Below are 27487 nucleotides of genomic sequence, written 5' to 3'. Positions count from 1 at the left end.
CTATTTTCTGAGGATTAGACGTGGGGGTACCAGATTTTAAGCGTATACAGTAGCTTGGATGTTATACTTAGCTTGCCTGTCTTTTAGCATGCGGGCCAGCATTGTATCCGGCCTGTTCACTTTCTCGTAAAATTTTCTCCTTGACCAACTCAGTGAATTGTCAGCTCTGGAAGCTAGTAGCGTATTAAGTTCAATTTTGACATCTTTTACCTCCTGTAAGGTTTTGGGGTCCAAATTCTTTTTATGGTTAGAGGAGAAAGTCTGTAATTTGTTTTGGAGATTAATAATTTTGGACTCTCTTTCGTCTGGCTGTGATATTTATTAACGTGCCGCGTAACGTTGCTTTATGGGCTTCCCATAGGACAAGCTGTGAGTCGACAGAGCCCGTATTGACATTGAAGAATTGGTCTATCTCGTTGCCAATAACATCACATATTTTGGGTATTTTTAAGATTGATTCATTAAGTTTCCTGTTCGTCCCAGGTCTGTCAGTTCGGATATTATTGCACCTTAGCTCTATTGGTGCGTGGTCTGACCATGAAATATCATGGATCCCTGCTCGGGTAACCTTAGGAACCAGTTGACAGGACACAAAAAAGTAATCAATTCTGCCGTACGAGCCATGGGGGTGAGAGAAGAAAGTGTAATCCCTGTCTGCTGGTTGTTCTTGAGGCCCCGGCGCAAAGATACACCCGCTCCTTTGTTGTACTGACCTACAACCCCTGACCTATCCAGGTGCGGTTGCATGACCATGTTAAAGTCACCAGCTAGCACGACGCACCCTTGGGCCACTGAGTTCAGGGTTCTGAAAAACTTATCAAAAAAGATCGTGCTCTTCTCGCTGGGGGCGTACAAGCAGGCCAACGTGATTTTCTGCCCCCTAATTGTTCCTACAACAATAATGTATCTACCATCAGTATCACGCTTAGTTAGCTGCACTACGAACGGAATGCTGTTCCGGATTAATATAGCTACCCCTCGTTTTTTGACTGCTGCTGCTGATGTGAAAACCTGGGTAAAATCTTTGTCAAGATATTTGGGGGCACTTGATTTACTGAAGTGTGTCTCCTGTAAAAAAAGGATTTCGGCGTGTTTCCTTTTATAGTCTGTAAAGGCCAACTTCCGTTTGGTTGGGTTGTTAAAGCCCTGTACGTTATGGGAAATAAGTATCAACGCCATTTATTAATGTGTGTGTAGAATAGCTTCTTGATATCTTTGGACTCACCCAAGATTCCATCCTTGGAGCATGCCCGGTCCGTAGTTCTGAGATGCATCTGTACCGTCTGTTGTGTGTTTTGCCGATGTGGCTGAGGTTCCCCTGAGAGGGGAAGGTAGGGAGAGGCGAGAGGGGGGGGGGGGGGGGCGGGGGAGGGAGAGGAGAGGGGAGGAGGGGGAGGGTGGGAAGGCTGGGGATGGGGGACCACATGTAGGTAAAAACAGTAGGGAGGAAACAAAAAATAACAAGCATATATAACCTCAACATAGCAGTGACATCAAATAATAAAAAAACAAGAGTCCACCTCGGGAGCCCCCGAGGGTGTCTCTTGCGCCCATGGGGTTGGTCTCCTGGTCCAGTCTTATAGAGGGATCTCTCCATCTTGCTGGGACCCGACCTCCCTGGGACTTGTGTGCGATCCCTCTTTCCCAGGGACCGTAAGTGGAAACGCATGCACGCCAGTACGGGGGACCCCGCCGGCGTGTTTTTAATAATCAGCTACTATATTCAACTCCGCAAAACTCTTCAACGTTGGAAACTGGAACAAAAACTGCATATCAAAAAACACCTCCCACACATAACGAAAAACTAAAAACTAAAAAATTTGCCCTGTGTGTAACCTTCTGTCGCCCTCCCTACACCACGTCACCCATCTCTAGACAGTGGTCGTGGGGCTCAGCTAATTTTTTAGACCTTTTATAGTGAACCCTGTGGTGTGATTGGCTTCTGTGTGTGGGAACCAAACCAGCCCCCCCCTACTCTCCTCTTCCTCCCCTCCTTCTTCCCTCCCCTTCCTTCTCCTTCCTCCCCCCTCCCCCCCATTCCCCCTCTCCACCCCCCCCAAACACCCTCTTCTCCCCCCCATCCCCCTCTCCTCCATCCCCCTTTTCTCCTCCTCCTCTATCCCCTCCCTCCTCTTCCCCCTCCTCTCCTTCCTCCCCCCCTCCACTCTTCCTCCCCCCCCCTCCACTCTTCCTCCCCCCCCTCCACTTTTCCTCCACCCCCTCCACTCTTCCTCCCCTCCCCTCCATTCTTCCTCCCCCCCCCCACCTCTCCTCCTCCCTCTCCGCCCCCCTCCCCCCCCCTTTCCCTTAGATCCTTTTTATTATGTGTGTGCATATGGGAGACCACAGTTCTGGGGCATGATGGGAGACCACAGTTCTGGGGCATGATCATGAGCGGAGGCCGCCACGCACAGTCCCTTTTAGCGTGTCCGGAGCCTCTCTGCATCTGTGCCCTCTCCAGTCTCCCCGTTCGGGAGGGAACTCGCATTGCAGGGATCCCGTGCGTGGCAGCGCTCCTCGGCGGCCATCTTGGTGGGGGCAGTAAGCGCCTCCGCTTCCTCCCTCTACTGCGCAGGCGTCAGGGATCCCATGCGTGGCAGCGCTCCTCAGCGGCCATCTTGAGAGGGCAGCAAGTGCCTCCGCTTCCCACCTCTACTGCGCAGGCGCCGGGGATCCAGCTCTCGCGGAAAGACGGTGCGGGGTGATGACGTCACTGGACAAGCCCGCGAAGATCAGTGAAGTTCCCGCACGGCTCGGGGAAGGAGCAAGGGAAGATGGCTACCGGTCCAAAAACGTGAGTAGGACCTGCTGCATTGTAGGGCGCCGATTCCCCACTCTAGGGACTGGTGAGGGTTGCGGAAGGGGTCCCAAACGGTCCTGAGGTCATGAGGGGCAGTGTTGGGGTTGGTCCAGACAGTAGATTCCGGTGTTCGTGGATAGCGAAGGGTCTTTTATACAGGGCTCAGTGCATCAGTCGTGGGTTAGTTCATGACTGCACGGGGGCGCCATCTTTAGCCACCGCATGGCGAGGGGGACTCTGTGTTGATCCCAGGACCCTCCTAAGGAATCCCTCAGTGTCTTCCATATTTTTGAGGGTATGTGCCACTATGTTTTTAAAGACCATGAGGGCACATGGGAATAGCCAGCGATATCTAATCTCTTGATCTCGTAGCGTTCTGGTAACTTGGGCCATTGCTCTCCGTTTTGCTAGCGTGGCAGGTGATAGATCCTGATACACTTGAAATTTTATTTTATCAAACTCCACCACCTTCAGTTCCCTTGCTATCCGGCATGTTTCTTCTTTGGTGCTGTAACAGTGGAATCTAAGCACCACATCCCTCGGGGGGTCTCCTTGTTGAGGTCTTCCCCTCAGCGCCCGGTGGCATCTGTCTAGAACCAGGTCTCTGACAGCCATTTATTTATTATTTATTTATAAAATATTTTACCAGGAAGTAATACATTGAGAGTTACCTCTCGTTTTCAAGTATGTCCTGGGCACAGAGTAAAACAAATAATACATGGTTACAAATACAGTTACATAAATGAACAGGGTATACATTATATACAAGACATTGCCTGCACAGTTAAAGAAAATATATATTATGGGCGTATGAAACAGTTACAGACCAGATTAAAATGTGAGACAGCCTTAGATTTGAAAGAATTTAAACTGGTGGTGGATGTGAGAGTCTCTGGTAGGTTGTTCCAGTTTTGGGGTGCACGGTAGGAGAAGGAGGAACGTCCGGATACTTTGTTGAGCCTTGGGACCATGAACAGTCTTTTGGAGTCTGATCTCAGGTGATAAGTGCTTCATGTGGTAGGGGTGAGGAGCTTGTTCAGGTAGCTGGGTAGCTTGCCCATGAAGAATTTAAAAGCAAGACAGGAAAGGTGAACTTTGCGCCTAGACTCGAGTGATGACCAATCTAGTTCTTTGAGCATATCGCAGTGATGTGTGTTGTAGTTGCATTGGAGTTGCCATGTCTGGGAATATATAATCTAGCCACCTCGAGGTGAATTCCTCTGGGTCTGTTATAGCTTCTGGGACCCCTCTCACCCGTATGTTACAGCGCCGGTCGCGGTTCTCTGCGTCTTCAATTTTATCTTCTAGGGAAGTGATCTGTGACTTTAGGGTGGATATTTGATTCTGCGTTTATACTGTGGTTGTAGCAGTCTCATCTGCCCTGGATTCCAAAGCGGCCGTGCGCTCCCCCAGTGCATCCACATCCTTCCGAAGTGCCCATAGTTCAGACTTAAAGAATTGTTTCATATTGCTGCAAAACTCCTTCATGTCCTTACGTCTCATTACAGCCATATCGTCTGGTTCTTCAGGTGAGGAGTCCAATTCTGGGTCTGCTGATGCTGTTTGCACTGGAGACTCAGGTATGTCAGCCCTGGCAGCCTCTTTGCTCTTAAAAAAAGTAGACACCGGCTGTGTTTTTTTCTTTAAAGTTTTGGTTGATGCCATCTCTATATATTTAACCACGTTCTGCAGGTTCTGAATTATGCAGTTACTGTGTTTTTGCTGGATTTAGATCGGTTTGAAACGCCGGAGGGGATGGAGCTCACACTATAAGCTGCCATTCCCCTCCCTGTCGTGCCCGCCTCTTCCCCTGAGGCTTTTGATGGAGAGTCTTGCTTTGAGCGCACGTGGGGCAGGCGCGGGTAAACTCCAGAATATCTTGAGACATCCTTGGCCACCACAAATTCCGACGAATGAGATCAGTAGTCTTCTTAAAACCTGGATGACCTGCAGATTTAGAGGAGTGACCCCAAGACAGGACCTCTGGAACAAATTTGGAAGGTACAAAGAGTTTGTTGTCGGGAACGACCAAGTCCTTGGGAATGCGTCTCTGGGAGTGCAAAATCTTCTCAAGATTCTTGAAAGAAGACGTGGCGAGAATCCTCTCAAGCAGAAGGATAGTCTCCAAAGATTCCTCTGGCCTCTCTTCAGAAGAATGTATTCGGGATAGTGCGTCTGCCTTTACGTTCTTGGTCCCGGGGATATAGGAAAGGTGAAAATCGAATCGAGAAAAAAAAAGAGCCCAACGAGCCTGTCGCGGACCAAGACGTCGAGTGTTCTCTATGTAAAGAAGGTTCTTGTGGTCCGTGAGAATAGTAAACGGCTCTTTCGACCCCTCCAACAGGTGTCTCCACTCTTGAAGAGCCATCTTCACGGCCAGATTTCCCTGTTACCCACGTCATAGTTCCTCTCGGCAGACGAGAATTTCTTGGAAAAATATGCACAGGGATGTATCTTATCTTGGGGCGTGGGTCTCTGAGTAAGAACGGCACCAGCGCCGCAATCAGAAGCGTCGACCTCCAGGACGAAGGGAAGTTCAATGTTGGGATGACGGAGAATAGGTGCGGATATAAAGGCTTCCTTGAGTGTCTCGAAGGCGGAGATGGCCTCGGATGACCAAGCAGAAGGATCAGCTCCTTTTTTGGTGAGCGCGGTAAGGGGTGCCACAATGGTAGAAAAACTCCGTATAAACTTACGATAATAATTAGCGAACCCTAAAAAACATTGTATGGCCTTGAGAGAGTTGGGTCTTGGCCATTCAGTGACTGCTTGAATTTTACTGGAGTCCATCATAAACCCCTCATCGGAAATGATGTACCCCAGGAACGGAGTAGAGGTCTGATGATAGGTGCACTTCTCCAGTTTGGCGTACAAATGGTGTTCACGGAGACGGGAAAGGACGTAGGAGGTGTGGCGTATATGGTCCTGGAGATCTTTGGAAAAAATCAGGATATCATCTAAGTATACAATAACAAAAATATTGAGTACCTTACGAAAGACGTCGTTGATGAAATCCTGGAAGACAGCGGGAGCATTACATAAGCCGAAAGGCATTACAAGATACTCATAGTGTCCGCTACGCGTGTTGAAGGCCGTCTTCAATTCATCCCCCTTCCTGATGCGCACCAGGTTATAGGCATCACGTAGATCCAACTTGGAAAAAATCTTGGCCCCCTGTAATTTATCGAACAGTTCGGTAATAAGGGGAAGGGGGTAACGATTTTTAATAGTTATGTGGTTTAAACCCCTGTAGTCGATGCAAGGCCTCAACGACCCGTCCTTTTTCTTGACTAAGAAAAACCCAGCCCCTGCTGGGGAATTCGAGTGATGAATAAAGCCTTTCTTGAGATTCTCCTGGATATATTCATCCATAGCGTGAGATTCTGGTAACGACAAGGGGTAGGTCTTGGACTTGTGTAGGGAGTAACCAGGAACTAGATCGATCGGACAATCGTAAGTCCTTTGTGGCGGCAAGAGGTCTGATTGTACCTTATTGAAAACGTCCCGGAATTGATGGTAAACGGAAGGTAGAATAACTTCCGGAACAGAGGTATTGGCCAGCAGTTTATGAATCTCGCCTGACCTCGGCCTCCAGGGAATGGGAGCAGAGGAAGTCCAGTCAATGAGAGGATTGTTAAGCTGTAGCCAAGGAAGACCAAGGGTGATGGGTATCCCAGGAGCGTGAATGGCATCGAGAACTAAGATCTCCTTGTGCAGATGTGAGGACAGAAGCAAGGGAACCGTCTCTAAGGAGATGTGGGCCGGGGTAAGAGGACGTCCATCGATACCGATGAGTGCGATGGGAACCTTCTTTCTCACAAGTGGTATGCGGTTTAACCTGGCGAATTCAAGATCCACGAAGTTTCCTCCAGCTCCTGAGTCAATGAAAGCGGCGGTAGAAGTCTTGAACTTATCGCCTGAAAGGGAGACTGGAAATGTAAGTTTCTTAGGGAGTTCACCTTTAGAAAGGGGACGTGGAGACATTAATCCCAGAGAGAGACCCTCTGTACTCACTGGGTGTTCCCATTTCCCGAACGCAGTGGACACTCCCGAACCAGATGTTCCATGGATCCGCAGTAGAAACACAATCCCCCGGCGTGGCGGAACTGCCGTATCGGTGTGCGGATGCGTTGTACCCCCAATTGCATTGGCTCTGGCAACTCCAGTGCAGGACGAAGAGGTATGGTAGCACTTGGGGAAGCAGGAGTGTTGCTGGGAGTACTGGAGAACGGAACTTGAAAGTTATGGAAGCGAGTGCGCTGACGCTCTGAGCGGCGTACCTGGATACGTTGATCCACTCGGAGAGCCAAATCAATGAGGACCTCCAATTGATCCGGCCTGAATTGGCGAGAGAGTTCATCCTTGATGGGATCTGCCAGGCCTTGCCAGAATACGGAGACGAGAGCCTCTTGTCCCCAGTTAGTCTCGGCTGCTAGAGTCTGGAATTCCACAGCATACTGTGTCACCATTCGCCGTCCCTGAGTGATCTGGAGGAGAGAAACAGATGCCATCTCCCGACGAGTGGGAGAATCGAATACTCGTTGAAATTCGGCTTTAAATGCCGGGTAATCTTGGGTATGTTGTTTTATGTTTTATGAAACCCCTACAATCTTGCGGTTCACCTGCATAAGGCTTGGGGGGAGGAATCCTTACATCTGAGCTGCTAACTGCGCTTGTGGAGTGGGGGCTTAAATCTGGCGGGGTCGCGGTCGGTACCCTGTCTGAGAGTACTGCGACCTGGCATGTAAGTGCCACAATTTGATCCGCCATTGCCTGGTTTTGCTGAAGCAGATTGGAGAGAAACTGTTGAAGTTCGGTCTGGTCTGCGTCTTGTGGGCTCGACATAATGTTACGCCGGTGCTGCCCGCAGACCAGACCCGTCCCCTGAGCTGAAGGGGGAAGTGGTAATACACGCACCCGCAGCAAAGGGAGCGTGTCCGGAGTGTGGTATGAAGCGTTGCCAGGCCAGGTGTAGTAAGGTAGACAATACATGCCGGTACCGGTTGTAGAGATAGAGTGAAGGATGCCTTGCCGAAGTCAGGAAGTGGAGAGTGGAGATAGGTCGTAGTCCAAGCCGTGTTCAAGGGGTTACCAGAGTGTGCGTTGTCCAAGGAGTGCCGAGATCGAGAGCCAGAGGGGGTAGTCGTACGAGCTGCATCAGAACCTGTGAAAACACTGAGAGAATCCAGAAGTACTTCCATACAGAGACTATGTCGAGCAAAGACTGAGAGCAGAGAGGAGCTAGATAAAGCAGGAAGGTCCAATTAGGAACGGAGGCGGGACAGGAAGAGCTACAGGGAGACACTGCAGATTGGTGCAGGCATAACAGGCCAGGTGAGTCTTGTTTGTAACCTGAGTTTGCCCGTGCAGTGTGCGGGGGCGGAGCCTGAGGTCCGGGGGACAGAGTGTGCAGACTGAGCGTGCTCCGTAACTCGTGTACGCGCGTGAACCGAGCCAGTGGATAGTGCAGGTGTGCGTGCAGGAGGGCGTGGGCAGGCTCGGCGCTGAGCAGAGGAATCGCCGAGGCGAGTGATCCCGCGACGGCGGCAGGGGCGGGGAGCTGTAGAGGCCGGCAAGGCAGGATTGTTTTGTGTGTCCAGGGGCACCCTGCGGGGAGGGAGTGCTCTGTGTGGGGAGCGTGGAGAACGCCGATTCCTGACATTTACAAGCCTCCATCTTTACATTCATATGGGGGGGGGGGAAAGCTAGAATTAAAAAGCAGACCCTACTGAATTAACCGATGGAGGGGGGCTTGGCAGTACCTTGCTTGATATCATACTATCATGCGGCCCAATTATGCCAACTTTCCCAATGGCAGATACACCCGGATTTGAAGAGATGGGTTGCGTTGGAGAACAAGGCTTGCTCCCCATTGGAGCTAAACAATTAATTGTGGACCCCAAAAATAGCAAGAAAAAATGCTATACACCCGCCGCTATCCTCAATGACCAATTCATTAGCAATCTGGGATGCCACCAAATTTAGATGTGGACTTACAGCCAAATATTCTCTGATGACACCTCTCTGGGGAAACCCTCATTTTGCTCCAGGTATGCATAGCGCAAACTTTCAAATTTGGAAACATAACAATATAACGAGACTAAAGGATCTGGAGAATAGCAACAAAATCATAACATTTGAACAAATTAGAGAGGATAAAAATATCCCACATACAGAATTTTATAGATACCTCCAGATCAGAGCCTTCTACAATAACTCTAACCCACAACCACCGTTGACAACATTCGAAAAGCTCTGTCTGAGAGAGACAAACACAAAGGGACTTACATCGCAGATGTATAGAGAAGTGGTCGGTTCTAGCGTCAAAGTAACCCACAAATTAGGGTATATGCTAAAGTGGGAAGCGGATCTGGGGGAGACCCTAGAACCAGATGAATGGACTCAAATAGCAACTGCAGCTGCCAAGCTCGATTTGTACAACATTAAAGGAGAACGCATATAAAGTCCTAATGAGGTGGTATCTTACCCCACTTAGACTATCTAAATTTGTAAATGGAAGCTCCCCATTGTGCCCTAGGCAATGTGGAGAATCCGCTGATCTGTTACATGTGCTGTGGTCTTGCTCTCAGTTGATTCCGTTATGGAGTAAGATCAAGGATTGGCTACAGAGGATTTGGGGCCTCGAAATTCCATTCGATCCCGGACTTTTCTTACTTGGCAGAGCCCGACAGTGTATCACAATAATAGATCTCAAACTAATAGCTCATTTTGCTATAGCCGTAAGGTGCGAGATCGCAGCATTATGGAAACAAAGTGAAATTCCTACAATCCCCAAGATTCGGACCAGAATTTGGTACGTATGCCAGATGGAAAAATTAACGAGTTTAGTTAATGACACTGGCGAAAATTTCATAAAAGTCTGGACACCTTGGCTGGCCCAGACAGACATCCCAGGGGTGGAGAGAACCACAATACTGCTTTAATAATACGTAAATGCGTTCTCCTATGATGCGGTAGTTAACTAGATCCTAGAGGAACACCAGATAATAACTATCTACAAAAAAGATAAACTACTATAGATCTCCATCAAAAATAGCTGTTGAACACAGGGTCCATCGGCATTGAACGAGGTTGTGGCCCCCCATCCCCCCCGTCCCCCCCCCCTCCTCCAATGTTATTTATTATGTATTATTTGTTGCTTATTTTCATGTTTATGTCACCCTGTGAAATACCGATCAATGTTTGTGTACAGCTATGATGCACATGAGATATTGATATTGCATGACGCAGTAGTAGTTATAAGATGTATCAATGCTGTGTTTTCAAAATAAATAAAAACTACAAGTTAAAAAAAAAATAAAAAAAACATGAAAACAAGGCAAGCAAACATTATGCAAACAAGTTTTTATTATACCTGTATGTATGTCCATCTATAGTTTACATACATATATACAGGTGCAATAAAAGAGCATACAAAACAATTTAATAACATTAAAAATAAACATACAGTACAATACATCCAGTGATTGTCCCAGTACGTATGTATGTCCAGTGACATACATAAATTCAGGGCCAATAAATGGAGATACAAAAAAAAATGGATGACATGAAAAAAATGCAAAAAAAACCTGTGAAAGTAAAATAACATACATTTCTTTGGTTTACTTACCATTAGATGAACGACTCACTGAATCCCGTTGAACCGGATGTGTCGAAGAAATAATCCAACAACAGGAACCAGGTAACCATAACAAAATAAACCATTACAATCCAAAAGTGTCTGTGTCTTCTATTTGTAATCCATAGCGGGGTTCTTCATCTGTATCTTCTCCGTCTTCATCTGTATATTTTCCGTCTTCTTCCGGTTCTTCTTATCTTCATTGGCCATGCCCTGCTGTTCTTCTTCTTCGAGAGGTCCTTCCTCCTCGGCGTCTGGCTTCAAAATGAGACGACATAGGCTTTTATAGGCCTATGACGTCACATTTTCGTCAAATGGTTCCCACGGCCCTGATTGGGCATTGAAAAACGTGGGATTTTGCCAAAACAAAAAAACAATTGATGACATAATTTAAAGGCAATGACGCCAGCCAATCAGAATGGATGTGCTTCATTTGCATTTAAGATGACGTCACCCAAACAAACATGGCCAGCCTCACATGGTACGATAGCCATTCAGAGCGTGGGAACTCAATCCCAACTCTGACTGGCTCTGGTAGACCATGTCACAGAGACTATGCTTCAGCCAATCAGAGTTGGGATTTCATTCCCACGCTCTGATTGGCTATTGTACCATGTGTCGCCGGCCATCTTTGTTTTGATGACGTCATCTTAAAGGGAATTGAAGCTCAGCCATTCTGATTGGCTGGCGTCATTGCCTTTAAATGACGGCATCCAAAAAAAAATTCCCCCCCCAAATCACATGGTTTTCACGGCCCAAACAGGGCCGTGGGAACCATTTGACAAATATGTGACGTCATAGGCCTATAAAAGCCTACGTCGTCTCATTTTGAAGCCAGACGCCGAGGAAGGAAGACCTCCCCTCCTAAGAAGAGAAGAAGGGCGTGGCGTAAGAAGACGGAGAAGACGGAGAAGATCCCAAAGAAGAAAAGAAGACACCAACACTGATGAAAAGGATTACAAATAGAAGAAAGAAGACACAGACGTGGATTGTAATGGGTTTTTTTTTTTATGGTTACCTGTGGATTGGTTCGAGACCTTCCGGTTCCCCTGGATTCGGTGAGTGGGCATGTAATGGTAAGTAAACAAAAGAAAAGTTTATTATTTTAACTTTTACAGGGTTTTTTTAGATTTTTTATTCATGTGTATTTTTTTTTAAATTCCATTTAATGCCCCTGAATTGATCTATGTCCCTATGGATATACATACATTCAGGGACACTGAATGGGTGTATTGTATGTGATTTTGGGATGTAAATGCATTGTTTATTATGCTCTTTTATTGCCCCTGTATGTTATGTATATACATACAGGGATAATACATGATTGTTTTGCTAATGTTTATGTATCTCATGCATTTCTAATGTATTTAGCAATTTATTTATACATTTGTGTGTGTAATGTAATTTTTATTTAGCGACATGTTATTTAAAATGGCTTATTTATGGTACTTAGATTTGAATGATGGTGGTTACTTTCAATTAGAATTATTTTGGCAATGGTTTGGCTTTTGGAATTGAAAAGGGAATTGTATAATTGATTTGGATTGTATTGTAATTGGTTTAGGAAATTGATTGATTGATGGTAAATTTCTTTATGTTGCTTACTTTCTATTTGATTTTGTGGATGGCATTGGTGGTTAGGGGACATTTTTCATAGTGTATTTTATTTTGAAATTGATTTTGCTTAGTGTTACATGATGCACAGATTAATTGCGTCATGTACACACTCAATGCAATTGTGTGTCAGTTGATATACATTTGTCTAGCTGCTGGTTTAATTGTAAGATGCAATGTGGTGATTTTCAGATTAAGATTTCATGTTTTTAGTTATGCATGTTTTATGTGTTTCATAATGGCCAAATAATCTATTATCCATATCTGGATAATAGTTATTTTGCACATTATTGTACTGTATGTGTTTGGGGGGGGGGGGGATTGATGTATTTAATGTATAGGTTAGGTTTATTTTATTTACATACAGGGTTGGTTCCTTTTGGTCTGTGGGGAACCTCTGGAGATCACCTGAGGTCTCCTCAGGCTTTCCACGGGTATCAGGCTGGAGGTGTCCACGGGGGATATCTGCGGGGAAAAACCAGTGGCCCCACGTCTGTTGGGGGCACCGCGGACACGTAGGGACCACCCGGGGCCCCCCAGACAGCCGCGGGCCTACCGTGGAGACCCCATTGTGGCCCATGGTGAAACATGGTGCTGAGCTACTGTGAGGTCTATGGACACCCGTCAGGACCACCGGGGATTCCCGTGGGCCTGGGAATTAACCCTGTATGTAAAATAATAAATCATGTATTTATGGGTGGTCACAGGGGGTGGGTTATTTATAGAATAAATATAATGATGTTTATTGTGGGGCTGTGTATTGTTTTTCTTGTGGGTACTGGGGGTGGGGGAAGGGGGTATTGGCCCCAAGGGTATGTGGGTAGTCCTCCCGCCTGGTTAGTGGGTGAGGGTGGTTAGGCCTCATGGGATGGGTAGTGGGGGAGTGTATTTAGGCCACCCGAGTGGTGGGTGAGGGTGGGTTAACTCCTTAATGACTGTAGCGGTTAATGACCGCTAATGTGATTAAGGGGTTAGGGGCTATTTTTATGTTTGTGTATGTATTGCAGCACCGGATGGACATGGGCAGGATGAAGATGAGGATGAAGATGGCCTTCATCGTGGGTGCCTGGAAAAGGTAAGTGTAATATGTATTTACTGTATTTATTCTAATTTATATGTATTTAAAATGGGCAAATGCATTATTATCCATATGTGGATAAGAGTAATTTTGCCCATTACTGTATTGTATGTGTTAGGGGGATGTATTTAGTTATAAATATTATTATTTTTTGAGGCGCAACATTGGTATCGCAGGCACCCTGGGACGGCCGTGGGGACCCCCGGACTCCCGCGGGGACCCACGCTTGGTGAGCGGGGTCAGCTGGGGACACCAGCGCGACCCCCGGCCTCCCTCGGGGAAACCCGCCGGGTCAGCCGGGGACACCCGCCAGCCTGTTGTATGGGTTTTACGCATGCAAAAATGTAAACAAAGACATTTTTCTAAGTCCAGCTTTTTTATCACCTGCCTTGAGCTGGCGATATTTTTTGAATGCAACTTTCGCGTACGATAACTCTGCGTAGCTTAGTGAATCCCGGAGAAGGGCAGAATTAAACGCAAACAGGTTATTGTACGAGCAAAGTTTGACTTTGAAAAATTTCCAGGAAAAAGTCACTTTAAGAGCGCAAAGTGCCTGTTTGCGTGGCTTAGTGAAACGTGTTCGACGGAACATCACGTTCTAAGAGCACTTTGCGCTCTTAAAACGACTTAATGGAGCTTAGTGCATAGCCCCCATAGTCTTTCAAACAGCATTTAGATTTAGAAACAGTGTAGGCCTATTCACTTAACAGTGATAAAATCAATGCATTCCCGATCGACTTTGCAATGTTTTATTGCGCTATAAAGCATGTGGGTCAAAACGGTATTCACTAAGAAAAAATAGCTTTATTGTAAAGTTCAGTAAAAAAAATGCAGCATCAAATGACTTGTTTTTTTCTAAGTGCTATCATGCTATAGCCTATCGATTGGCAACTGATTGTTTCAACCGCAGCCTGGAAGGGCTGCATGGTGACACTGCATCTCCATGCACGGCTCTTACAGGTGATTGTGCAGTTTAAATATTAATTTTAATACTAGTGTACAGGAATAGGGGTCTCTTGTTTTCTGCCTCGGGGACACCCTACACCCTACTTCTCGAGATATGTATGGGGTGCCGGTATCCCAGCCATGTATAAATCCTCTTCGTCAGGTGGCTGAGGGATTTAAATACTGCAAGGGATAACGGCACCCAATAACAGGGCCTTTAACTCAGGAAGTAGGGGTCCCAGAGGCTTAAATCAATGCGGTCCAGCTCCAGAGAACCCCTGCTCCCACACACTATTAATAAAAATCACATTAAAGAAGCTTCATTACCTTAGCGTACTATGTGATGCCTCATATGGAAGATGGGAGAGAAGGGAATCTGGCGCCACAACCCGTGACAGAATTCAAGGCACTTCTGGTTGATTTGAAAAAACTTTATTCCACTCACAAACGAACAACAGGCTACACCACAGTCTCCCCCTCAACGCGTTTCACGCTTGAATCAGCGCTTCGTCTTGGAAGAAAGTTTTTTCAAATCAACCGGAAGTGCCTTAGATTCTGTCACGGGTTGTGGAGCCGGATTCCCTTCTCTCCCATGCAGTATACACAGAAGGCTGCATGCCAGGATTTGGCATACAGAGGAGAATAGGACCGAGGTCTGCAAGTGAGCTTCCATAGGTAAGGTTTCCTTCCCAAGCTCTGACCTAACTTTTGGCCTATAATAGCTCCCTGCTCCTTTCCTATGTGACTTTTGCTGACACTTATTGTGCTGGACGACGGCCTGAGCGCAGGACAGTTTTCTCTTTTCCTCATATGGAAGAGCTCACAATCCGATTGTTTGGAGTAACATGATGGTAGCCATTTTGTTTTTGGTGATGTCATCTTAAAGGGAGGGAAGCAGAGCGTTCATGATTGGCTGGCTTCCAGTCAGGATTGGGCTTAGGCCCCGCCCCCATGACATATCTTAGCCGCAACCTGCGTGCAGGGGTCACGCTGCCAGGAAGGAAAACACTGCAGGAACTGTCTCCAGGCTCCGCCACCGTGACGACACGGGCAACCTGCAGCGCACATTAGCTACGCACAGAAGCCACGTGTACACAAGCAAACACTGGGTTAATTCTCTCAATTATTCTTCAGCTGCTATGCATTCCGCCCCTGCCTATCAGTAGACAGCCTATGTCTGATTGCTCATTAGCCTGCAGCTGTGGGCTGTCCTGCCTTCGTTGCCTTGCACCTGTGTGCAGCCTTTCCATTGGCTGCCTGCCCTTAAAATACTCAGCCAGCCCTCCTACAAACTGGCTGAGCATAATCTCTGTTCTTGTGACTTGTGCTTACCCCTAGCTTCTTGCTGTCCTGCCATTGCCTTGTCTTTCTCCCTGTATTTTGACCTCAGCTTGCACCCAGACTCCTGCCTTCTCTGACCCCTGAACCACGGCTACGAACACAACTATTCTACATTCTATACCCCTGGACTCCGGCAACTCACAACAACAATCTGATCTCACCACTCCTAGACCACTGCAAGTACCTAGACCAATCGGACTTCTCCTACCCTGACCCAGCTACACGACTACCACTCTGGCTACCAACATCCCCACCTCAGCCTCACGGTCCCGCCTTGTTTGTGGTGAGCACTCGTTACACTTCCCTCCCTTTTGATGATGTCACATCCTTTGAAAAAAGATTCTGTTAATGGTACACTGTGACAGGGCGTCTTGCACTATTGTGGAAGTTAAATGCATGTTTGCTTTCTGGCATCAAGTGCACCACTTTTCCTTCTTTCTTCCTGTTTCTGTCTTTTTTTTGCTGGGCCCAACGATCTATTTTTGTTTCCTTTATCTGAAACTTTACTAACCTTTAATGTGGTGTCCTGAGGTCAGTCAGTACAATACAGGTCTGGTTGGTATTAAACACAGTTTGATGTTACACAGACATGTAAAAGGAAAAGGGCGTTTCCTTCCTGCATACCATCCAGGGTGGATTATACCATGGTATGGAGGGGGGGGATTAAAGTAAGTGATACTGAATGTCATTTATTTTGCAGAGTAAAGACATGCATGGGATGTTTGTTAAAGGTACTGTTTTTTTGGGGCTTGCTATAGAAAATTGTATGTTGTGTAAAGTGTATTATGTTTGCTAATTGTGTAAGTTTTGGGAGGCAACTCCCCTATGTGGTTTACCTAATTTGGTTTTGTCCTAATTAACCAGTAATAAAAGGGAGGGAGTTTCTTTACCTGGGTGGTTCTGCACTCTTTGTTGCTGCTATGTGATATGAGGTTGTCTTTTTCTGTACTCCTTGTGGCTGCTATGTGATATGAGGATGTCTGTGGAACTTCAGTGAAAGGATGCAAACTTTCTAATGCAGATATTGCTGGCTACTCTGTGGCTGGAGACATCACGCTGGGAGAACTGGTTGTTGTACACCTGAATGTGGAATACCTAATAAAAAGTAGGTTCAGAGAACAGCAAAAGCCTCTTTCATTCTTCCCAGGGTCTGATGCTGCTGCTTCTTTAAATAAAGGCTGGGACGCAACCATTTGACCTCAAGAAGACAATGGGACCACTTCCTCTCAATGTATTGGATTACAAAGAAAGAAGAGAAGACTCACAAAGGAAGAATAAAGACAAGAACAAATTGTGGTGGTGCTTGTCTCTGATCAGGAAGCGTACCACAGGGCTGAGGTAGGATGCAAATGAACTGACCAGAGCCTAGGGACAGAGTCCTTTAAGAATATATGTATTCGGTACGCGGGCAGGAGGTCAGAGCAGGCGGCAAGGTCAGGTCACAGTCCAGGGTCAGCAACAGGGATTCCAAATTAACAGGCTAGCCTCCGGAGCAGGGAAGTCACAGGGATGGCTCATGAACAAGGAAGGCTCAGCAACAGCTCTTGATACGCAGAATGCATCGAAAGGCACAGATACAATGCTCTTGTCGAGGTCCAGTCCAGTTAGATATAGCAACTTGTCTGTGACAGTTGAGGTGATGAAGTAGATTTCTGCAGAGGGACTGGCCATCAGCAGGAAGCCAGCACCCCTGGGCTGGTGGGCTTGGAAATGCTATAGTGTGTTACCCGGGTGCTATCTCTGACCGTGCTTGGTGTTAAAGTGAGGAATATATGGTGCAACTCTTGATTTCTTGCGGTGTGTCCTCGTGTGACTCAAGGTACCCCACTAGGGTCTATCCAGGACCCTTAGAAGATATGGAACACAAGAGGAGATGGGGGAGCACAGTTTGAGGAAAGATGAGTTTGGAATGTATTTTCTCTCGCTTATATTCAATGGGGCGCTTGCTCCTATAATGAACCCTCAGGGAGAGATAGGCAACCCCTTGGATAGGGAGTTGGCGTATAAGGGTAGGTGTGTCTATAATTGATAAATAAAATCAATAAAAGAATGACTTACACGGCCTTGTGTAAGTTGTTTCCCATCAAGGTTTCTTTAACGGTCGTGTCTTACTTCTGGGGGATGTTATTCCTTTCTCCTTTTCTTGACTTTTCTTCTTGCTGCGTCCTTGGTGCTTGTCGTTTAGATGGATGGATTCGTCGCAGTGATTCTCCTCTCATATAGGTATAAACATAAATGGAAAGGCAGTTAGATACATATAGATATAGATCAGCTGCAGTACAAGGGGGTGGTGCAACAGTATCTTTGGGGATATACGAATGATAATTAAATGATAATTATCCACTCACACGGCCTAATGTGAGTGATATCCTATATCCGTGTCTTTCAAGCACCTGCGTCCATACAGGTCTTCAGGAAAATGTACAAACACACACAGGTGTTCCCATATATGACAATGACAAAGGGTAAATAAATGTAGATATGTATATCAAGATACTCACACGGCCTAGTGTGAGCGCACACTCGTAGAGGTATCTTTAAGGTAGAAAACTCCTGGGGGCTAGATCTAATTATAGATAAACTATAGGACACTAAGCACTGAGGTAATAATCTTTATTGGGCATACACTAATGACAAATGAATGAGTAAAACAGATAAAAATACTTTATGGTTAAAACCAAGGAGCAGCTACTGCTTCTCGGAGGGTGATGAACTAGCAGCTAGGGGAGTCAAAAGATGGTTGGTTGGGCAAAAAAAACTCTTAGCTCCGCGTCCGGGTGAAGAGATCCCACGGCACCTCTGGCTCCTCTCTGATTGCTGCAGGCAGTGGTCGATATAGAGCTACGCGTTTCGCCCTAAACAGGGCTTCCTCAGGCTCTTAGAAAGTGGGAAGGCTGAGTTTTAGTTCCCTTAAATAGACCCAGCCTTATCCTCTGTCGCAGTCAATTAAAACCGCATCTTCCTGCGCCGCGGGGTGCCGCCATCTTCTAGGATGCGTGCGCATCCTGCCTGCGGCGCTCGGTTTGACGGTTGTGGGTTGCGCCTTCGTAATTGAAGGCGTGTGTTACATGTGGCGTTATGCGCCTGCGCTAAGTGTGTTCTCCTTCCGTGATTCAAGTAGTGCCTCTCATAGTTCTTCTTAAGTCGGATGGCATATGGTGTACACATTCACCTCTTGTTATGTTCGTGCTTTAGGTTCTACAATACATAGACGGACGGGTGGTTACATACACCGTCGTGAAAGTTAAAAAAAGTGAATGCAATATACAGTATACTTATATGTAAAAGTACTAATGGATACTCCTTCATAGAATCTTCCTACAGGGTGCCCAATGCTCTTTAAAGGGCAAACACTTAGTCACAAGATAATACTTTAAAATAAATATAACTTGTCAGTTAACTAATACAGATCCAGATTATTCACAAAAAACAGATTATTCACAAAAAACAGATTATTCACAAAAATATGTGATAAAATTTAAAAAGGAATAATTAAAAAATACATTCTTAAAAATATTAGAAAATACAGTAGAATACATTGTTTAAGGTGATTCCTTCATTGGCATAATTATGTTCGTTACATATGTAGTTAGGATAGCTTTATTAAATTAATTCATATCATTCAATGGTTTTAATTAAAAAGTAAAAAAAAATTGTTCTAGATAATTTCGTTGTAGATATAGACATACAAATATAATGTAATACAATAGCGTTGGCAATAATAAAATCAACTGTTTTTAAAAAATCAACATGTTTTTAAAAAATCAACTGTTTCAAAAAAATCAACTGTTTTAAAAATCAACTGTTTTAAAAATAAACTGTTTCTAGAATGGAACTACGGTGTCGCCCCACCCAGTGTGCATTCTTGGGGCAGATAGTTCCTAAAATATGGATAGGCCCAATTGGACTGAGAAAAGGTACATACAGTATTTAAAGATGCTTATAGATGTATTTAAAAGTGTGTCATTGGATGTGGACATACACGTTGAGGTGGACAAAAGGAATGCTGCAGTTACATAAAAGCCCCCAGGTCTATGACAGAGGTCTAAACATTGTCATTATATGTCATTTGAACAAATAGATCAAATAGAAACGGTTGTTACTCAAGTAATAGCTGTTGTACATGCAGCCATTTTGTAAATACTGTATTTGCTGAAATGCCTGTGTAGCAAGATCTGCATAGGCAAAACTAAAACACCGTTTAGGCAGAGATGTACGGTACACAAGAGCAATATCAAGTGTACAGGCATACCCCGCATTAACGTACGCAATGGGACCGGAGCATGTATGTACTGCACCGACACACTTTATTCGAGCAAATACCTGGTATGTACCTGGCAGATACCTGGAATGCGCCGCTCCTCACCTCTGACAAGCCCCGTTGCATTTGCCTTCCCAGCCTGGGTTCATGCCTGGCTGACGGGCGGCTGATCTGTTAAATGATAATGATTAGGATTTAATAGGCTGCAATGCTTCGCGTGTCTACCAGATGGCATAAATTCATGAATTGTAATGCAGTATATATATATATACTGTGCAGTATTGCAGCCAGCGGGAATAAAATGCTTCAATCCCTGCCTGGAAAATAACCCAATGCACTCGGGCAGAAAACAGTCACAAACCTCAATACACCCGGGTATACCCGAATTCGTGGGACTAGCCGAGCTCGAATAAAGTGTGTCGCCAGTGTACAACAGGCTCTGGAAGAGGATTAATGTGCAGGAAACTTGTCTCTGCCGTGGAGCCCCCATAATCTGCAGAAGAAGCACCAGTCACTGAATGGCAATCAGAAAGAAGTACAGTACATCCTTCCCCACAGCGAGATAAGTGAAATAAGGGGTACCTCAAATACTGCGGAAGATCATGAGACTTAAACTTGCCTTTGGAGTAGAAGTCCCAGACTCATGAAGGGTTGCATAAGGTACTGCAGAGAACATAAGGTACTGTACAGTGAGGGGAAAGCTATCCTTTGATGTGGGGAACTTTACGGTAGAAACAAAGATGGGGTTATCCAACATTGCATGGAACCCAGCAATAGGGGTACTTGCCTTGGAAAAAGCAGAACTAGGTAGCAGAGTCTGAGCATGGAAAGAAGCAAGTAACAGCAGTTCACACACCTGAGTCCCAGGTACAGACAGTGCGTGTGTAATTAATGAGACTTCACTATCAGAGAGCATCCTGTGTGCTGCAAACACTACAGAGCTGGCACTATCAGAGGACAGCCTGAGTGCTGCAAACACTGCAGAAGTGGCACTATCAGAGAGCAGCCTGAGTGATGAAAACTCTGAACCTGCACTAGAGCCAGCAAAATGCACCAAGAAAGAACAATCTTTGCACAGTGCAGGGGAGGGAGTAATGAGAGGAGCTGCAGCTGTTACCTATGCAGCATCAGGGAGCTTGAACACTACAGAGGTGATTCCTGCCACAGATGGAGCAGCCTGCAGCAGCAGTGGAGGAGATAGGTCACTATTAGGCACAGATGGTGCAGCACAGAGGAGCATCCCAGGAGAATCTGGAGAGAGGCCAGAGAGAGCAGGAGGGAAGAGCATAGGGTCTGCATGGAGAGGTGCTGGGACCAGTCCAGGGTCTAGCAGTTACCCCCAGTTTCCAAGCCCCACAGCCAAGCGGATAAATGGTGAGACTGCGATATAAAGGTACTGGGGAAATCCCTGATAAATGCTTTATTGGCAGAGACCTTCTGAAAGAATCTATGGGGTTTCAGGCTTCAGACATTGTTGCTTTTATACACACCCCAGATAACAGGGAGTATGGTGTAAGCTTCAAAAGGGGTAATCTGTTAGAAGCTTTTTTTGGCATAGATTTGAGGACTTGAAACTCACAGACCTGTGGAAAGACTTTGTGGCCATTCCTGTGAGTTCTCCAGCAACTAAATTAGTGACCATTATTTTTCGCAATGAGGCTTTTGCTAAGTAGGACATTATATATTGGTTACAGAGACTATGTACTTTACTTTCTGATTTGGAAAAAATAGAGGAGGACATCTGGAAAGGAGGGTGGGTGTGGACGGGGGGCTGGAGGTGTAACATCAAACTGTGGGAGAAATATGGGATTGCTCATCATCTCCCAAATTCCCTCTTTATTGGGGGGGGGGACAGGAGGGTCTGTTTCTAAAGTGGCCAGCCCAGACTTTGCTTCAAATGTGGATCTAACAGACATTTCAGTGCAAGCTGTGACAAAATTAGGTGCAGTCAGTGTGGGGTTCTGGGGCATAACCGTTCTGTCTGTCCTAATGTTTTTTTGCGTAATTTGTGCGGGGGACAGGGTAATTCATTTAGGGATTGTCCTGATGAAGCGAACAATAATGCCCGCCAGGATAGCGAGACAGCCCTAGCAGAGGAGACCCCTGTAGTGGAGGACACCCATGTATTTGTTCAGCCCTCAAATTTGTTGCGAGATACTGGGATAAATGCATTTGGGAATAGATCTCCAGTGTCATGTGATGCCCCTGCTAATAAAGTGAGTACTGGTATGGAGATATCCTCAGAGCATAAGGGTGAGCAGGAGCCAACAGGGACCGGAGTGGTGAAGCATCCATCAGGGGCAGGATGGGAGTATGTAGCTTCACGGAAAAAAAAAGGCCAGGGGCAAAAGCCATCATGTGGAGATATCGGGGATCCCCACCTCGAATGCTTTTGATGTACTGACCGGGGGGGGGGGGCATTATGGAGGAGGGGGAAAAACACCAGAGGCCCCAAAAAGTGAGGGAGAGGAGGAGCAAATAGAAAATTCTGTAAGGAAAAAGATGTATCTGCCCACTGACCCCAAGCAGCCTATTCTAGTGACACAGAGAATAGTAACAGTATTATGTCTAACATTTCCTGTGTTATTGCAGAGTGGGACAATGTGACTATTTTATATTTTGGATTTGTGTATTCCCCCCCCCCTTTTGTGTAGAATGTAATATTTGATGTCTTTGTATTGTATATATGTTGCCTATATTTCAACATATAAAATTGCTGAGAAGTGAAGCTAAAGAAAAGAAAAGTTTGTCTACAGAGAAAGAGATGAAAATGAAGACAGTGATAAGTAAAATAAAGAAACAGAAGAGAAAGTTAGTGGAGCACAGAGCCAGGAAACTGGAAGAAAACATGAGCAGTGAGCCAGAGGAAGGCACTTGTATGACTTCAGATGAGGCACCTGAGAGCCCCAATCCCAAGGCACAGGGGCTGAGCAGCTCTCTTGAGAAAGGCCCAGAGATCTACCTGAGAGAGGAGATGAAGGATCACACAGTATATAACCCCCACAGTGTCCATAGGATCCAATACTACTCCCCAGGGAGCAGCAGCTGCAGCACAGGGTGGGTCTCCCAAACACAGCCCCCTGAGACAGGCAGAGCAGAAATGGAGTCTGAGCAAGGAGAGAAGCAAGTAATAGCAGCTCACACACCTGAGCATGAAGTCCCAGGTACAGAGTGTGTGTGTGTGTGTGTGTGTGTGTGTGTGTGTGTGTGTGTGTGTGTGTGTGTGTGTGTGTGTGTGTGTGTGTGTGTGTGTGTGTGTGTGTGTGTGTGTGTGTGTGTGTGTGTGTGTGTGTGTGTGTGTGTGTGTGTGATCAGAGAGCAGCCTGAGTGCTGCAAACAATGCAGAAGTGGCACTATCAGAGAGCAGCCTGATTGATGAAAACATGAACCTGCACAAGAGCCAGCAAACAGCAACAAGAAAGCACAATTTATGCACAGTGTGGGGGACAGAGCATGAGAGGAGCTGCAGCACCTATGCTCCCTATTAGGGAGCTTGAAAACTACAGAGGAGATTCCTGCCACAGATGGAGCAGCTTGCAGCAGCAGTGGAGGAGAGAAACTGGGGAGAGCAGAAGGTGGGCAGAACATGGGGTCCATATGGCGAGGTGCCAGCCCAGGTTCTAGCAGTTACCCCCAGTTTCCAAGCCCCACAGCCAAGCAGATAAATATGGTGAGACTGCGATATAAAGGTACTGGGGAAATCGCTGATGTTTTATTGTCCTTCTGAAGGAATCTACGGGGTTTCAGGCTTCAGACATTCTAGAAGCATTTTGCCACAGATTTTAGGACTTGAAACACAGACCTATGGAAAGACTTTGTAGCCAATCCTGTGAGTCGTCCAGCAACTAAATTCGTGATTGTTATATTTCGCAATGAGGCTTTTGCTAAACAGGACATTTTATATTGGTTGCAGAGACAATGTACTTTACTTTCTGACCTGGAAACGATAGAGGAGGAAATCTGGGAAGAAGGGTGGGTGTGGATGGGGGGCTGGAGGTGTAAAGTTAAACTGCAGGAAAAATACGGTATTGCTAACCATCTCCCAAATTCCCTATTTATCAAAGGGGGACAGTGGGGTCTGTTTCTACAGTGGCCAGCCCAGATTTTTGCTTTAAATAATGATCCAGACATTTAAGTGCAAGCTGTGACAAAATTAGGTGCAGTCAGTGTGGGGTTCTGAGGCATAATCGTTCTGCCTATCCTAATGTTGTGTTGTGTAATTTGTGCGTGGGACAGTGTCATTCTTTTAGGGAGTGTCCTGATGCAGCGAATAATAATGCTCCCCAGGACAGTGAGATTGTCCCAGCAGAGGAGACCCAAATAGTTGTTCAGCCATCATCTTTGTTACCAGATACTGGGATAAATGTATATGGGAATAGATCTACAGAGTCATTTGAGACCCCTGGTAATAAAGAGGAGAGTACAGGTACAGTAGGTGCATATGCAACCAATTAAACCAAGACCCCTGAATGAACAGGAGGTTTCAAAGGCAGAAAGTTGTCAGAGACGGGGATATTGTTTTTCACCAGAAAGAGAGGAGAGACTTTTCCCCAACCAGGGGACACTGGTTTGTCTGGTTCTCTAGGCCTGCAGGAAGCAGCTTGGACTCGCACCCAGACAGAGGATTGCCACAAGGGCAACAAGATGCTGGATGGAGCAGATGTACCAGGAATCAGTGTTCCCATCCTGAATCGGTGTTCCCGTCCTTCTGAGGGAACTACATGGAGGGATTCCCCGGCAACCTATCATAAAAGGACTTTATATTTTCAGTTGATATTTGCATATTATTGTTTTTTTGGGGCTGGTAACTGGCTTAGCTGGCCAGCCAGGTAGAAAGGGCTAGAGTGGTTAAGTATGGTTTTATTTTATTGTTTGGTTTTTCTTAAAGGAACAGTGTGCCTATAATTTTGTTGTTGTACAGAATAAACCACTGCAGTTACAGCCTAACCCACTGTTTGGCGTCTTACTGACCCTGTTGCGAGGCCATCCTGCCACAAAAAATATATATATATGTATTCAATAGGACCTAAGCAAGACAAAATCTGAAGTACGGCATTGCAATATCAAGAGTACGCCATCTTTGATTTGTGATGTAATATATGACACTTGAAATGTGATGTATATTGCGATTCAAACTGTAACTACTCGCACTGAGTTCTGCTTCTTGTCGAACAGCACACGCAACTTTTTACTCTCAGCTGAATACAATACAATACAATTAAAAAATTACCCCTTGGAAGCCAGAGTGGCCATGAAGCACGAATTATCCATGCCTTAATGGCCACTAAGTTTATAAAGGGTTTAATACCCTAAACTCACCAGGAGGGTCACGGAATATTATTCCCTTCTATGCCTTAGTAGTTGTGCCGCTCTAACATACAATGGGTAGTAGAGTAGATAGTGTCTTTGTATTAACCCTTTGGTTACCTTAGTGACCATTAAGGCATGTAAAATGCATGCCTTTATGGCCACAATGGCTTCCAACAAGTTAATACACAGGTCATAATGACGTTTTGGGGCCTAGTCCAAGTATTCACTTTGGCTTCCTACAGTATATTGCTAAGGAAGCATACAGTAGGAAGCCAAAGTGGCCCACTTCAGAACCGTGGACAATGCCAATAATTTTCCAGCACCTAACGGCATGTGTTGCCACGAACTTTAAAAAAAAAAAATTCCACATTCACTTTAATGGACTGCTGTGGATATGCGTTTGTGGTACACACCTCTTTTGCATACCAGTAACACTAATGACCAATAAAGTTAACGGCAGACCGTCATTACTTTTAGATGGCACTTAATGCCTCTTTACGGAGCTTTGAAGATAACGTCTTGTTAAGTAGTTAACAGACTTTTGAGGATGTACCCCTAAATGTGGATGTATGTATGATGTACAGTATAATATCCCAATTCCCACCTTCCTATTCTCTTGACTGTGTCCTTCCCCAACCTAAACCTGGCAGCCTCTGTCACTACCCTTATACGGAATGAGTGGGATTTGACAATTGTTTATTTAAACTCAGCTTAAATAAACCTATTTTCAATAATGCCTAAAATTGGAACCTGGACACCGTGGTTCCATTCTGATGAATAAAGAAAACTTCACCTTCATGTGACCTAACCTGCAGATATTGCAATCATTTTACTACTGGACAAATCCTCAAGCTATCAATAGGATATAAAGTTACTCATGCACCCTTGCCCCACTGATCTGTCTTCGATTTCCAAATATAGAAAGCTGAAAACTTTAAATCCGCAAATAAACCATCCACAATGTTTACTATTTGACACTAATTCACATATGCATAGTGCAACAAAAGGCCAAAGAAAAGACAGCTGAATAAAGAACTACCTCAAATTGAGACAAACAGAACTTACGTAAAAAGCCCACTAGATTCTCTAGGACTCTGAATTTAATTGGGGAGCAATTATCTAGTTTTTGGGTGTCATTCATGAACCCTTTAACTACCTGCCTTATAACTAAATCCATTGTAACATCTATTTCCCCATATATTTTACCTACAAATGAAATTCCTGCCAAACACCAGTCAATGCCTGACTAATGATGTTGTCTAACTTGCAATATAAATGTCAGCAATCCTAATGATATCCTCCCATCTTAACATACAGTATCCCCAAACTGTACTTTGAAACAACACCATATTTTACATGCTGAACTGTATGCAGCCCATGTTCCAGAGGACACAGAATTTCTCAATAACTCCTATCCCTTGGTAATGACTTCCCACAAGATCTTGGGAAAGTGTCCCCTTCTCTGTTGTATCCAGAACCATCTGCCTGAATGTGTAAAACTGTAGGCGAGCTAAACTGTCAGTCACAATATTTTTAAAACCAGGAATATGCTTAGCCTGAAAAACAATAGTGTGTTACAAATGTTTTAAAATTAAATGGTGCAGTAAACCAACCACCTGCCTGCAGTTTGCTGCAATTTTGTTAATAGACAGAATACTCATGTTGTCTGTCCAAAACAATATATTCCTATTCTTAGGTGTCTCATCCTACAATTCTATGGTTACCACTATTGGAAATATTTCCATCAAGGTCAAGTTATGCACCAGCCCCTCGTGGAACCATAAATCTGCCCATCTGTCTGCACATCATTGACCTTTCAAAAAGGCCCCCCAAACTACAGAGCATTCAGCATCAGTATACAGTTCTAAATCACAATGATTCTGCCTTTTTCCTCCAAGCGGAATACAATTGTATTTCTGTAAAAAAAGACTCCCAAACTATTAAGTTATCCTTCATCTTCTTGTTAATTTCAACATGATGATGAGACTGGACAATACCCAGCAGGACCCCATAAGGCCTCCTAAAACAATATGCCCCATTGGAACAAACCTACTTACAAATGTCAAGTGAACCAGCACAGACAGCAACTGTTTTACTTTACACCATTTGAATGAGAGTGCTTTTCTTATTAACTCTTGTAATTTGATCAACTTCTCTCTTGACAGCCTAACAATCATCTGTTCTGTATCTACCTGTATTTCAATGCACAGGAAGCTCATTACCTTGGGCTTATGGAACTTCAAAAAAAAATGTTGCTTCAAACTTAAATGTCTGTAACAATCTATTACAACCTCTGTCCCAGCAGGTCTCGGAGACAAAAAATCCTCAGAATAATGAATGATGTATTTAAAGTATAACCCTTTTTTTTTTTTACCTAACACTCAAGAAATGGTTGCAAACGCCACAAAATATGCACAAAAAATTGAGCACTCCATGGGAAGGCACTTGTAAAATAAAATGTGCCTGTCAACTGACAGTCCAATTGGTGAAAAAACAGTC

The sequence above is a fragment of the Ascaphus truei genome, chromosome 3, assembly GCF_040206685.1.
Source record: "Ascaphus truei isolate aAscTru1 chromosome 3, aAscTru1.hap1, whole genome shotgun sequence".
In the NCBI taxonomy this organism is placed as follows: Eukaryota; Metazoa; Chordata; class Amphibia; order Anura; family Ascaphidae; genus Ascaphus; species Ascaphus truei.
Note: the sequence above shows the minus strand (reverse complement) of the source record.